This window comes from Sorex fumeus, unplaced genomic scaffold, assembly GCF_029834395.1.
Source record: "Sorex fumeus unplaced genomic scaffold, SorFum_2.1 ptg000044l, whole genome shotgun sequence".
NCBI classification, from domain to species: Eukaryota; Metazoa; Chordata; class Mammalia; order Eulipotyphla; family Soricidae; genus Sorex; species Sorex fumeus.
This window is the reverse complement of record NW_026606101.1, coordinates 13,531,586-13,545,643: the sequence shown is the minus strand read 5'-3', so window position 1 is coordinate 13,545,643 and position 14,058 is coordinate 13,531,586. Positions and strand designations below refer to the sequence as shown.

General features: G+C 49.7%; 1 protein-coding gene across 1 annotated transcript in view; it reads left to right on the top strand.

The window, feature by feature from the left end:
• The first annotated feature begins 669 nt into the window (after nt 1-669).
• Nucleotides 670-14,058, top strand: part of KIF3B (kinesin family member 3B) — a 40,697-nt gene continuing 27,308 nt past the window's right edge. Inside the window, exon 1 of the mRNA XM_056121195.1 lies at nt 670-796. The gene's annotated coding sequence lies outside the window, so the exon portion shown is untranslated. The remainder of the gene's footprint in view (nt 797-14,058) is intronic.

Below are 14,058 nucleotides of genomic sequence, written 5' to 3'. Positions count from 1 at the left end.
TGTTGGGCACTTAGCAAGCTCCAGCATCTGGCCAGCCCGTGTGTGTGTGTGTGTGTGTGTGTTGGGCACTTAGCAAGTTCCAGCATCTGGCCAGCCAGGGTGTATGTGTGTGTGTGTGTGTGTGTGTGTGTGTGTGTGTTGGGCACTTAGCAAGTTCCAGCATCTGGCCAGCCAGGGTGTGTGTGTGTGTGTGTGTGTGTGTGTGTTGGGCACTTAGCAAGTTCCAGCATCTGGCCAGCCCGTGTGTGTGTGTGTGTGTTGGGCACTTAGCAAGTTCCAGCATCTGGCCAGCCAGGGTGTATGTGTGTGTGTGTGTGTGTGTGTGTGTGTGTTGGGCACTTAGCAAGTTCCAGCATCTGGCCAGCCCGGGTGTATGTGTGTGTGTGGGGAGGGGCGGGGGGGAGGAGCCCTCCGTTCGGCGCCCAACAGGCTTGGATTTGTGTGTGTGTGTGTGTGTGTGTGCGCGCGCGCGCGCGGGCAGGGGGCGGGGGGAGCCCTCCGTTCGGCGCCCAACAGGCTTGGATTTGTGTGTGTGTGTGTGTGTGTGTGCGCGGGCAGGGGGCGGGGGGAGCCCTCCGTTCGGCGCCCAACAGGCTTGCTCTGTTCACCTCCCGCGTCTCAATAAAGTTGTTGAAATTGACGTTGGTTGCTAAGGAAGTGGGTCGGCGAGCCGGGTTGCTAAGGAAGTGAGCGGCCGCAGTCTCTCCCCATCCGGGGCAGCGGGGAATGGCTGAGCCCGGGACTCGCCGCCGCCCCCGCCGCCGCCGCCGCCGCCCGCCGCCGGGTCCGGCCGCAGGTGAGTCGGGGAGGGGCCGAGCATCCTCCGCGCCGCCTCCCGGGCATCCTCGGGCGGCGCGTCCGAGCGGCCGCGCCCTGCGCTCCCGGCGGGAGGCGCGGCCCGACCCCCAGGCGCGACCGCGAGCCGCGGGGGTCCAGGTGGGCGCGCCGGGCCATTGTCCGGGCCCCGGCTCGGGAGCGGGGCGGGGGAAGCCCGCGTGTCCGCACCTCGCCGCTGCCCCGGGCCCCCCGTGTGTGACCTTGGGCCAGTCCCTGCCGCTGTCCGCCTCCAGTTGACTCGCTCTCGGCCAGCGAGCCCCGACCGACCGTTGCGGCGCTGAGTGCTGGAGATGAGGCGTGTCCCTCTGGTCTACGCTGCCCAGAAGCGGGCGAGGGGCATTCTTAGGACAGCCCCGCCCGGGGAGGGCCAAGAGAGCACTTGAAGTCTGAGCGGCTGAGTTGGAGCCTGCAGGTCCTCTTAGCAACCGTGGCCAGGGATGAGCCGCGGGCTCTCAGCCCTCTTATCGGTAAAATGGTTAACGAACCACGGCAGGGCTCCAAGGATTCCAGGGCTCGCCAGCTGGCTTGGCACCTAGTCTCAGCAAGCTCCTGGCGGGCCTGTGGGTGCTTAGGGCAGGCTTCCTTCCAAGGATGTGCTGACCTTGAGACCGGTCCGGTGGAGATACCTACAGCCCCACTCAGAGGGTGTAGGTCCTGCAGTTGACAGCCCGCCTGTGCTCCGTGCCTCTGGCTCCATTCTGCAGGGCGAGGTGTGGCCCTCTGAAAGGAGCCGGGTGGGGGGACCGCTAAGCCTCAGCCCTCAGAGGTAGCTGAGGTTATGAGGTTAATTCTCATGTGGGCCTTGCTGGCTGTTCTGTTGGAATAAGGTATCTTTATGTCTCCGGGGAAGTGCTTACATGGTAATAGCTACTTACAGGTATCTGATTAAGAAGCACTTTTCCGGGGGGAGAGAGAAGAGAGAGAGAGAGAGAGAGAGAGAGAGAGAGAGAGAGAGAGAGAGAGAGAGAGAGAGAGAGAGAGGAGAGAGAGAGAGAGAGAGGAGAGAGAGAGATATGAAGGAGATGTCACCATAGGAGGTGAGGCCACTTGCCTTACATGCAGCTGTGGTGGCCACTAGGCTGGTTCAGTCCCTGACCGCCAGGAACTTGCTGAGACTGAGCCGGGAAGAGCCCCCTGAGCACCACTGGGTGTGGCTCGAACACCACTATAGCACTGTCCTCCCGTTTTTTCATCGATTTGCTTGAGTGGGCACCAGTAACATCTCCATTGTGAGAATTGTTACTGTTCTTCGCCCGCATGGCAGAGCCTGGCAAGCTACCCGTGGTGTATTCGTTATGCCAAACACAGTAACAACAAAATCTCCAATGGAGACATTACTGGGCCCGCTCGAGCAAATCGATGAACAACGGGAGGACAGTGACAGTGACAGTGACAGTTACTGTTTTTGGCATATTGAATACGTCACGGGTAGCTTGTCAGGCTTTGCCGTACGGGCGCTGTACTCTTGCTATACTCTCTGAGAGGGGCGGAGGAATTGAACTGGGGTCAGCCCGGGTCAGCTGCATGCAAAGCAAGCACCCTACCCACTGTGCTATCAGGGGGAAGTCGTTTTCAAGTGCATTATCCTGGGTATTGGGAAGATGTCTCAAAGGGCTGGTGTGTCAGCTCAGAGGAGCCCCAGGTGTGATCCCTGGCACTGGATGGTCCCCTGAGCACCCCCAGAAGTGGACTCCCTTTAAAAAAAACAAGGACATTGTCTCATTTAATCCCAGCACTGCAGGACCTGAGAAGTACCTGAGGATGTGATACTTCTTGGACATTGAAGTGTAGCCTAGTTAGCTCAGAATTCCCTGGGAACCCCCACGGCTCAAAAAAAAAATAGGATTTCAGGTGTGGGAGCACCACCACCAAATGTATGTTCCACAACTACCAAGGGAAAGGTAATAGTATTTTAAATTTAAAATGAGAGGAATGGACTGTTTTCAGAAGGTCCTTTTAGTGCCAGTGCATGGAGTCTGGCTCCCAGGGTTCAAATCCAGGTCCTGCCTCCAGGCTGTGTGCCATAGAGCGGTCGACTTCACCACTTTGTGCTTTGGTATTGTCAGCTCTAAAATGGGGATGATAATAGTATCTACCCTGTGAGAGCATTTGAACCTAGAATGTGTAAGATGCCCAGCATGTTTGGTGAAGGTATTTATTTGCATTCAATGGAGCATCATAATGTCTTGTTCTCTTTTTTTGGCTTTATTTTTTTGGTTTCTTTCTTTTTTTTTTTTTTTTTTTTGGTTTTTGGGTCACACCCAGCAATGCTCAGGGGTTACTCCTGGCTCTACACTCAGGAATTACTCCTGGCGGTACTTGGGGGACCATATGGGATGCCAGGGATTAAACCCAGGTCGGCCGCATGCAAGACAAACATCCTACCCGCTGTGCCATCGCTCCAGCCCCATCATATTATCTTATGGCTAGTGAATAAAGTATATGCTGATGACACCAGGTCTGCCAACCTCAAAGAGTCCTGAATGACTGAAACAGGAGCTGTCAAAGTAGCATATAAATGTCAGCCTACTAACAGGATTGCCCTGGGAATCTAGAATTTCAGGCCACAGTGAAAGTTGCACTCAGGGAAGTGACACATGAGTTAGGTATGTGAGACCTTGATTCACTCCCCAGCGCCCACATGGCCCCCACAGCACCACTGGGTTAGCCCTGGGGGCCTCTGAGGACTTCTGGGGTAGCCATGGAGGCTTCCAAGCACCACTGGGTGTGCTCAGATCACCCTAGTGGTCCCCAACACCATTGTATCCTTGGGTCCTCTTAACCATCTGCCCCAGTTGGCCCGGCATCCAGTTCCAGGAATAGCTCTCTCTGGCTCCATGAACATTGCTGGGGAAACCCATTCATTTTTTATTTTATTTTTTGCCTCTTGGGTCACACCCGGCGATGCACAGGGGTTGCTCCTGGTTCTGCACTCAGGAATTACTCCTGGCGGTGCTCAGGGGACCATATAGTATGCTGGGAATTGATTAGGTCAGCCACATGCAGGGCAAATGCCCTATCTGCTGTGCTTTCACTCCAGGCCCCCCACCCCCGTCATTATTTTAAAATTTAGAAAGACTGATAGTAGGATGCCAGTTCAGTCACCTTTGATTAAATCACCTGGTAATGAGCATTGGGAAAGTACAGAGATCAGTCCTATCTCCCCTATATTTCAAGAACTTAAGAGCTTTTGGAGGTGGAAGTGATAGTATAGTGAATAAGGTGCTGGCTTTGCACACAGTTGGCCCTGGTTCAATCCTCAGCATTCCATATGGCCCCCTGAGCACCACCAGGACTAATTCCTGAGTGCAGAGCCAGGAGTAACCGTGAGCGTCTCTGGGTGGAGCCCAAAAAATAAAAAATAAAAACGAGAATTTATGTATTACTGGCTGTTGAAATCTTTAAATAAATACCTGGTGTTGGCTTCATTATAGAGTCCGCTACTGACCCAGATCTCTTCCAGATCCCACACCCAGCAGTGTTCAGGGCTTACTCCTCGCTCTGTACTCCTGGCAGACTTTGGGTCCATTTGGAGTGCTGGGGATTGAAGCTGGGTCGTGTGCGAGGCAAGTGTCCTATCCTACCCACTTCAGGTGTATTGCTCCAGCCCCAGTATCCCCACACTTCTGCTGGTTGCGTAGCTTCTAGGGCCCTTTCATCCCTCATGTATGCATTTGTGAGGAAGAGCCTGCACAGCACTGGTCACTGTCCTAGTGTTCTACAGATGTTGTCTAGGGGTTTACAAACATGTTGAAAGGTGCCTTCAGCCATTTGATATTGTCAAGACCTCTGCAAGGGAGGGAAGTCCAGGCTCCAACCCCCATTTTTACAGTCAAGGGAGCAGAGGGAAGGAAGCTGCGTGGTTCTGAGTGGCCTGTTTCACATGCGTCTCTTCAGCCATCACGTTCAGCACAGGAGCCTCACAGCTGCCTGAGTCTCATTCACCCAACATTTGCCACGTGCCCGGGGTCCACCAGGTCATTCTGGCCTGGAGATATGATGGTGAGGAGGTAACTGAAGTCCTTGCCTCAGTCACCTCAGATCCTAGTGCAGAGACTTTCACCCTTATGTGGCCTACTGCCCCCTTTCCAGAAAAAATATCACTGGTGTTTCTGGAGATCTCCCTCTTTTTTTTTGAGTAAATGGAAAGTAACCCCCTACCAATTGCATTTGAGGCTAATTCCTGCCCCCTGAATCATGCTTGTGCTCCCCAGGGGGCAGTATATCGCCCATTTTGGGAAACCGTGTTCTAGTGACAGCAACAGAAAAAAGTAAACTGGAGAGAGAAATAAATACTGTGAAAGGTAACATCATGGAGAGTAACTGCCCAAAGGATTGGGGACTCCTACTGTATGGGTGTTTAGAGAAGGCCACTGTAAGGTGGCGGCATTTTCTCTGAGATTTGCTGCCAGGATCTCTGAAAAGGTATAAACCATTGGAAAAGGTGGTGTGGGGGCTGGGGAGGTAATATAGCACTTAAGGCACTTGCCTTGCATCGAAGCTGATCCTGGTTCAATCCCCAGCACCACATGCGGCCCCCTGAGCACAGCCAAGAATAGCTCGTGAGCACTGCTAGGTGTGGCCTAAACCACACCTACCCCTATGCCCCACCCCCAAAATGTGGAAAACAGAAGGAACAGCCAGGATAAAGGTTCTGAGATGGGAATAACTCAGAGTAATTGGTGCAGGGGTCAGTGAGAATGGAGAGGTGGGCTGAGGGGCCGGAATGAGGCATAGATCTGATAGGGCTTGTGGGCCAGAGTAAGGAGTTGAGACTTGATTCTGAGTGCATTGTAGAATTGTTAAAGACTTGAAGAAGGGACGTGATAACTAGTTTTCATTTGTTAAAAAGTAGGGCTGGTTTGTGGTGGGAAATGTACACTGGCGAAGGGAAGCATGGAGGAACTTTGTATGACTGAAACCTGATGATGAACAACTTTGTAACTGTGTATCTGACCTTGACTCAATTTAAAAAGTGGGGGGGGGGAAGGGAGAGAGGAGAATGGATGAGACTGGAGCAATCTGAACCAGGTTTGATTCTCAGCATACCATGTCATCAATCCCCCTATACCATATGTGGTCTCTTGAGCACTACCTGGAAATAATCTCTGAGCACAGAACCAGGAGTAGTTAGTTCCTGAGCATCAGTGGGTGGGTGTGACTCCAAAACAACTGCAACAAGGAAATCATGTAGGGAGACTAGGGACACAGCTCAAAGGGCTGGAGCGCTTGTTTGCATGTGGTCTAATTTACCGCACCACATAGACCCCTGAGCACCACCAGGCACGTGACCCTGGGGCTCCACTGGATGTGGCTCAGAAACAAGAATCAAGACCTCTTTGGCCTCCGTCCATATAATTTTTTTTTCTTTTTGGATCACACCGAGCCAGGCGTGGGGGTTACTCCTGGCTCATGTACTCAGGAATTACTCCTAGAGGTGCTCAGGGGATCGTATGGGATGCTGGGAATCGAACCCGGGTTGACTGCGTTTAGGGCAAAAGCCCTACCCACTGTGCTGTAGCTCCAGTCCCATCCCTCCATATAATTAATGATTTCCAAGGACTTAAGAACAATATCCCTGGGCTGAATGGAGCAGACACTCTCCTCCCCCACTACACAGAGCCTGATGTGTCCTGGTACCCTTACCCATAGTCCCCAAACAGACAGACAGACAGACTGGCAACCCATTTGGAAGCATGAGACAAGGAGAGGGTTGCTGGTGGCCTTCTAAGGTGGCAGCAGTGGAGATGGTGAGAGAGGGAGTTTCAGAGGTGGAACCAGCAGGACCTGGGAGGGCGGGGCAGGAACTAAAGGAATCAGGAGGAATGCAGGGATAGGGGTGGGACGGCAAGGCCCCCCAGTGGTAAGAGGCAGCTGTGCTTACTCTGACCCCCTTGGTGGAGAGACCCTGTTTGTAAGCATCATGCTGGATCCCATCTATGGGAGGAACCACCAGAGCATGCAGTGGGCACGCAGCCTCATGCAGCTCCCCTCGGCCTCCACCCTGGCTGTACGGAACCCTGCCTGTCGCAAGTCTGGCCCCACTGCCAGCTTTAGAGCAGGAGCAGCGGGCACAGGCTCTGCCAGGGTAGTGCCGCATGGCCTCCTGCTGTCGGCATGGCCGTCCTGACTCAGGATCTTGGCCGGTGAAGCAGTGGGGGAAGCCGGCCAGCTCGGGGAGAGAGCACGGGATCCCTGGAGAATCCCTCTTGGGCCTTCAGGTTGCCGTTCTCGGCCTGCCAGCGGGCTGCTTCTCCCTGGCTGCGGAGTGACACGGCTCAGGTTGCAAGGCTTTGGATTTGGGAATCCCTCGAAAAACTGTGTGTTCTGCCAGAATTCCTGGAGGGTCCTTGAATGGAGGATCTGTCTGAACGAGGGAATTCAGGCCTCCTTCCACATATGCTAGTGACTGCACGGGCACATTTAGACTCTCGTGTGTGAGTCGTAGCATTCTGACTAGTGAGTCTGATAGTCCTACAGTGCCGCTTCCATTGCTTTGCAGTCTGCACTGCTCCTGCCTGTTCATTCTGGTTCACTAATGTTCAGTCACTTGGAAGCATGTGGAGCAAGGATCATCCTCGCTTGCTTTTCTTTCTTTCTTTCTTTCTTTCTTTCTTTCTTTCTTTCTTTCTTTCTTTCTTTCTCTCTCTCCTTCCTTCCTTCCTTCCTTCCTTCCTTCCTTCCTTCCTTCCTTCCTTCCTTCCTTCCTTCCTTCCTTCCTTCTGCACACTTGGTGATGCTCAGGGCTTACTCCTTGCGCTATCCACTGTACCATCCCTCCTGTCCCATCCCCACTTTACAGATGAAAGTTAGAAGGCTAAGGGGTCATCCATTTTTGGTTGGAGCAGTGTTTTCCAAACTGAATGATCCTTTCCCCTGCTCCCAGGACACTCCCCGGCACCATCCAGAGAGGCAGTAGTAGATCCAGGTGCAATTTTGTGTGTAGTGGGTGCACTTTCTTTTTGCTTAAAGAGGTAGATTCCGGGGTACTGAACTATACTTTTTCTTTCCTTTTTGTTTTCCGGAACTTTATTTTATTATTATAGTTACAGCAACATGGTTACAATGGTATCAATGTTTATGCTTTTTTTTTTTTTAAAAAGTTTGCTTTAAGAAACCATGATTTACAAAGTTCCTGATAGTTGAGTTTTAGGCATATAATATTGCAACACCAATCCCACCACCAGCATCAACTTCCTCACCAGTGTCCCCATACTCCATCCTCCCCACTAAAGACATTACAAAATTCCGTGGTTGCAGCTTAGATCTCATGTTCTCACTGAGTGATGCTTTTTCTGGAAGGGGGCCATAGGCCAAATAAGTTTGGGAACTTCTGATTTATAGTATTAAGCACTTGCTAAGGGCTGGATTAGGTAGATCCTTGCTTGTCAAAGTGTGTTCCCTTGCGTGTGCTTGTTAGAAATGCAGAATCTCAGTTGAAATCTCATAAACCCATTTCCTTTTTGCATCCAAGATCTGGATGTTTCCTGTGTTCATTAAAGCTTGAGATGCGCTCGGTTAGTAGTAACTAAAAAAAAAAAAAAACCTCAGGGTTGTTAATGATCATGAGAATGCAGTGACACATACTGAGCCAAGCAATGGCCCACGCACCTTATACTTGTCTCCTTCAGTGCGCACAGCAGCCGTGTATGGAGGTATTAATCCCACTTGTCAGAGAGGAAAGAGGAGGCCCTGAAAAGGCAGATAGCTCGCTCAGGTCATTGGATGCCCAGCCAGTCATCAGACGCTCTCTCCCCACATGTGCCTCTTTTTCAGGTGGGCAGTATACAACCCTGACGTCAAAAACCTTTCTCTTCCATACCTGGGTAATTTTTTAATTTTAATTTTATATTTTGGTGACTCCTGGCAATGCTTAGGAAGGAAACATGAGGTGTGGGGTACTAAACCAGGGTTGACAGCATGCGGGCGAGCTCCGTAACCCCTATGCCACCTCTTGGGTTAATCGCTGATTCTAAATGCTGTTTTAAAAAAGGACATTGACTTTAAAAAGTCGAGAGGTTGGGCAGTGGTTAGGTACTTGCCTTGCAGGCACATGACCCCACCCCCCACCCAGACTCTAGATCCTTGGCCCCTATGGGGTCTGTGTCAGCCTCCTCCCCCTCTCTCCCCACCTCCCAGGAGTAATCCCTGAGCTTTGAGCCAGGAGTAAGCCCAGAGCACAACTGAGTGTGGTCAAAAACTAACAGCAACTACAATGACATCAAAGCAGTTTGAAGACCTGTAGGGGAAACCCTTATCTATTTAAACAAACTTGAGGTGTCAGTTACTGGGCTAGCTGGCAGCACTCTATTGAAATGATAAACTAGGTTACCCCTCCCTCTGGGGGGGGTCTAAATCAGGTCTGTAACTTCGGGGTGGAGATGCGAGGGTTCTAATAGCAATTAGCAGCTTGTTGTGTGACCTGGGGCTATTAAGTCAGCCTCTCTGGGCCTCCCTCTCTATACAAACTAGGGGTGTGGGACCTTCTTCAAAGGCTCTTCCAGCCAGCCCAGTGACTGAGCTTTGAGTTGGATACTACTCTCTCTTTTTCTCTTCTGTTTTCTGGTGACTTCATTCTGGGCTTTTTCCCAGACTATGTGGGGTGAGGTTTTTCGAGTCAGTTTCTTGGCAGTGGAAGATACTCAAAATCAGCTCATCAGCATCTCACATCTGCACAGCAGCCTGGAACCTTCATGTTTTCAGGCTCTGTTAATCATGGTGACACATTGTGTCTCCTCACTTTGTCACACTGATTGCAGACATTGAACTCTTTAGCGCGCACACACAGGCAGCTCTATCTTTAGCATGCTGAGTTATTTAAATCGTACTTTGCATTAGAGAGCACCAGTGATCATCACAATGGGTGTGGTTTTATTTTTAAAGTTTTTTGGCAGAATCTTTGCAGCATTGCAGGTTTTCTTTTTTTGTGTGTGTGTGGGGAGTCACATTTGAGCTTAGCAAATAAAGGGAAGTGGGGGAAGAGAAATTTAATAGATTATTGGGAGTTTGAGTTTTGACTCAAATACTGTTACCTATTCTGGGGTCCTTCATATCACTTTTAGTGGGTTCAGGAAAATCTATTGAGCTTCTGAGTATGATATATATCAAATAGCTTCTAAAAGCTCATAGCACTGCCTCCAATGGTTTAGTGAATTGGAGTCATCATTATACCACACACATTTCAGTAACTAAAGTCCCCACCCCAAAAATAAAATCTCGCTAGTGAATCATAAAAGATCTGATCCAGTTAAATCTTCAATTCAACTTACTTAAGAGAACCACAGAAAGATAGTTCTTTGTGAAAGGATATTTTTTTTTTTTTACAAATACACGATAACAAGGGACAGAGAGATATTACAGGGTAACTATTGACATGGCTGACTCCAGTTCAATTCCTGGTACCATGGTCTCCAGAGCAATGCTGGTAATAGCATTGAGTGTGACTCAAATGCCCAGAATCTGCAATAACAAGTCATATTCTAGCTTAAGAAATATATAGGCATTTTTTGTTGTTGTTATTTTGCTTTTTAGGTCACGCCCATGATGCTCAGGGCTTACTCCTGGCTCTGCACTCAGGAATCACTCCTGGCAGTGCTTGGGGATGCTGGAGATTGTACTCAGGTCAATACTGCTATGCTATCTATTTGTCCCCCACATTTAGACCAGTTTCAGTGTTTTATTATTACAGGTAATGTCACAGAAGGGTCCAGAGAGATAGTACTGCAGGTTGGGTACTGGCCTTGCACATGGTCTATGAAGTTTTGATCCCTGGCACCGTGTATGGTCCCCTTGAGTGGAAACCCAGGAGATTGCCCAAGTATTGCAGGATATGGTGCAAGTACCAAAAGGAAAAAAAAGTAATGAGAGATAGAGGGGTAAAGGTGTTCTCCTTGTATGCAGCCAACTGTGGTTCAATCCTGGATTGAATCGTGTTCCCTGGATCCCCACTAGGAGTAAATTCCAAGCACCATTGGCTGTGGACCAGAAACCAAAACAAACCACAGGGAACAGCTTGATGGTCATAACTTTTTAGGTTTTAGAAATTTAAACTTCTTCCCCTCCTTGTTTTGTTGTTGTTGTTGTTGTTTTGTTATTTTTAAGTTTGGAGCGCTATCACAGCGGTAGGGCATTTGCCTTACGGGCAGTCAGCCCGGCCAAGCCAGGTTCGATTCCTCTGCCCTTCTCGGAGAGCCTGGCAAGTTACCGAGAGTATCTTGCCCTCGCGGCAAAGCCTGGCAAGCTACCCGCGACGTATTCAATATGCCAAACACAGTAACAAGTCTCAAAAAAATGGAGATGTTACTGGGCCCGTTCAAGCAAATCGATGAACAACGGGAGGACAGTGACAGTGACAGAAGTTTTGGTTTGGGGTGTTCAGGCCTTAGCTACTGTACTATCTTCCCAGCTCTAGAAATACAAATTTTAATTTTATACTTATTTGGGGGGCCAGGCCCAGCGGTGTTGCTGTCTGTTCCCAGCTCTGTACGCCAGGGTCATTCCCAGCTGTGCTCAACCGTGTGGTGACAGGGACCAAATCTAGGAGCTCCAAAGCATGGACTGCAGCCCTTTGAGCCATCTCCCAAAACCCCTAAACATATTTTTCCTCATGATGCCAGAGATTGAGTCCAGGCCCTCGCAAATGCAAGGCAAGTGCTTCTCTTGCTGAGCTATATCCCTGGCCCTAAAATATCATTGAATAGTTTTTCCAGTCTTCTCTGTCTCTTCCATTTGACCCCCGACCCTTCTTCTTCCCCTTCTTTTTGCCTTTTGGATTTTGGGCCAACCCAGCAGTGCTAATGCTCAAGGCTCATTCCTGGCTCTGTGCTCAGGGATCACTCCTGGCGGTGAGCCTCGGGGGATCATATGAGGTGCTGAGAATCAAACCCAGGGCAGCTGACTACCTGCTTGACAAGGCTTGTACCTACTGTACTGTCTCTCCAGCCCCTCTTAATCCAGTTTTAGTTTCAATGTAGAACTCCCTGAGTAGGACTATTTGTTGGTGGCAATAACCAGAATTTGTGTGTGTGTGTGTGTGTGTGTGTGTGTGTGTGTGTGTGAGAGTTTGACACACGGTTTTTGGTTTTGGGCCATAGCTGGTGGTGCACAGAACCTAATTCTGGCCCTGAACTCAGGAATAAGTCCTGGTCAGCCAGGGGACCACTTGAGGCCTCAGGGATCAAACCCAGATTAGCCACATGCATGGCAAATTCTCTACCTACTGAACTACCTCTCCAGTCCTGGCACACTTAGAGCTGTTAGGGCAGTATCTCGATGGTACTGGACAGTTAACCATGATGATTTTGGAGTTCTTTTAAAAGTATGTTTATGAGTTTAGCAACTGTTAAAAGACAGGAACCATACAAATAGCTCTTTTAAAAGTACGTTTAAAGTTGGGGCTAGGGGACTGGAGGGATAGTACAGCAGGTAAGGTGATTGCCTTGTTTGTGGCAGACCCAGGTTCAATCCTTGTCATCCCACATGGTCTCCTGAGCACTGCCAGGAGAAATTCTTGAGTGTAGAGCCGGGTGTAATTCCTGAGCGTTGCCGGGTGTACCCCTCCCCACCCCCAAAAAGGAAGCTGGGCCAGAGAATATAGCAGTGGGGTGCTGGCCTTGCATACTGCCTACCTGGATTATATCTCCAGCACTATATGGCCTAGTTCAGTCCTTGGCACTGCACAGGGGAAATAGTTTACTCTAGAGGTAGCCTCTGTAGGCAGTTCTTCCTCCATGGTTCACCAGGAGTCTTGATGAAATGAGATTCTGATCCTGGGGCTCTGGATGGGGTTGGATTGTGCACTGAGTCTGGTGGATCTAAACATTTGAAGCAATTTATTCTCGATCACAGAATTCTAAGGTCTCTTGATGGAAGACTTAGGTTTCCTCTGAGTAGGAGAGTATTTGTATATTTGTATGGTTCCTGTCTCTTAACAGTTGCTAAACTCATTTCTAACCAGCACCTTGGACCTTGGGCCTTAGGTAAGATATAGTAGCAAACTAGAAGTTAGTAGCATTGTTGGGTGTCCTTACATTTATTTCTATTTTCAGTAGTACATTGATTTTCCATGCATGATAGTGATATATAGTTTTGCTTTTAGAGGGTCACATCCAGTGGTGCTTAGTGACTACTCCTGTCTCAGTGCTCTGTGGTTACAGTGAACAGTGGGAACCATATGGTACCAGGGATTGAACCTGGATGCCCACAATGAAAGCATAAGCCCTAGTCCTTTGGGCCATTTCTGTGACACTATTACTTTCTTTGAAAAATTAATTTATGGGGACTGTAGAGATAGTACAGGGGGTAGGGCACTTTGCTTGCACATGGCTGACCTAGGTGTGTTTTTTTTTGTTGTTTTTTTGCTTTTTGGGTCACACCATTGATGCACAGGGGTCACTCCTGGATCTGCACTCAAGAATTACTCCTGGCGGTTCTCAGGGGACCATATGGGGTGCTGGGAATCGAACCTGGGTCTGCCGCATGCAAGGCAAATGCCCTACCTGCTGTGCTATCACTTTAGCCCTGGCTGACCTAGGTTTGATCCCCAGCATCCCATAAGGCCCTAGGAGTGATTCCTGAGTGTAGAACCAAGAGTAGTCCCTGAGCATTGCCAGGTACAACCCAAAAACTTTAAAAAAAACTAATTTGTGTTAAAGATTTAAAGAAAAGCCTTTAATAGTAGAGGTGGAACATGGACAAGGCAGACATTATAGACAGAGTTGGCTGACCCACGTCAGACAGGTTGGTATGGAAAAAGTCTTGAACTTTGGAGCAGGTAGACCTGGTTTCTGCTTGCTTTGCCACTTTCTTATCTCAGTGTGCCTCATTACTTCCCTGTCTGCCTCTTGGTTTTTTTCTCCTGTAAATTGGGTCAGGGCAGAAGCACCTCCTGTGGGCCTGGCACTGTGTGCTCATTCTTATCACCCAGCCATGCCCCAAGGAGCAAGGATTAGTGGCATTCCCATTTTACAGATAAAGAAATAGGTTTAGTGGGGGAAAGGAGGCTGCAGTCATGGAGGGGTCAGCAGGACTTCAAACCTGGCATGTCCAATGGGTTAACTATTCCAGGCCACCTTCCCTCTTAAATATAGATTTTTCTGGAGTGGAGAGATAGTACGGTTGGGTGTTTGCCTTATACTGGGGCCGCCCACGTTTGATTCCCGGCACCCTGTATGATCCCCTGAACATCACTAGGAGTGATCCTTGAGCACAGAACCAGGAGTA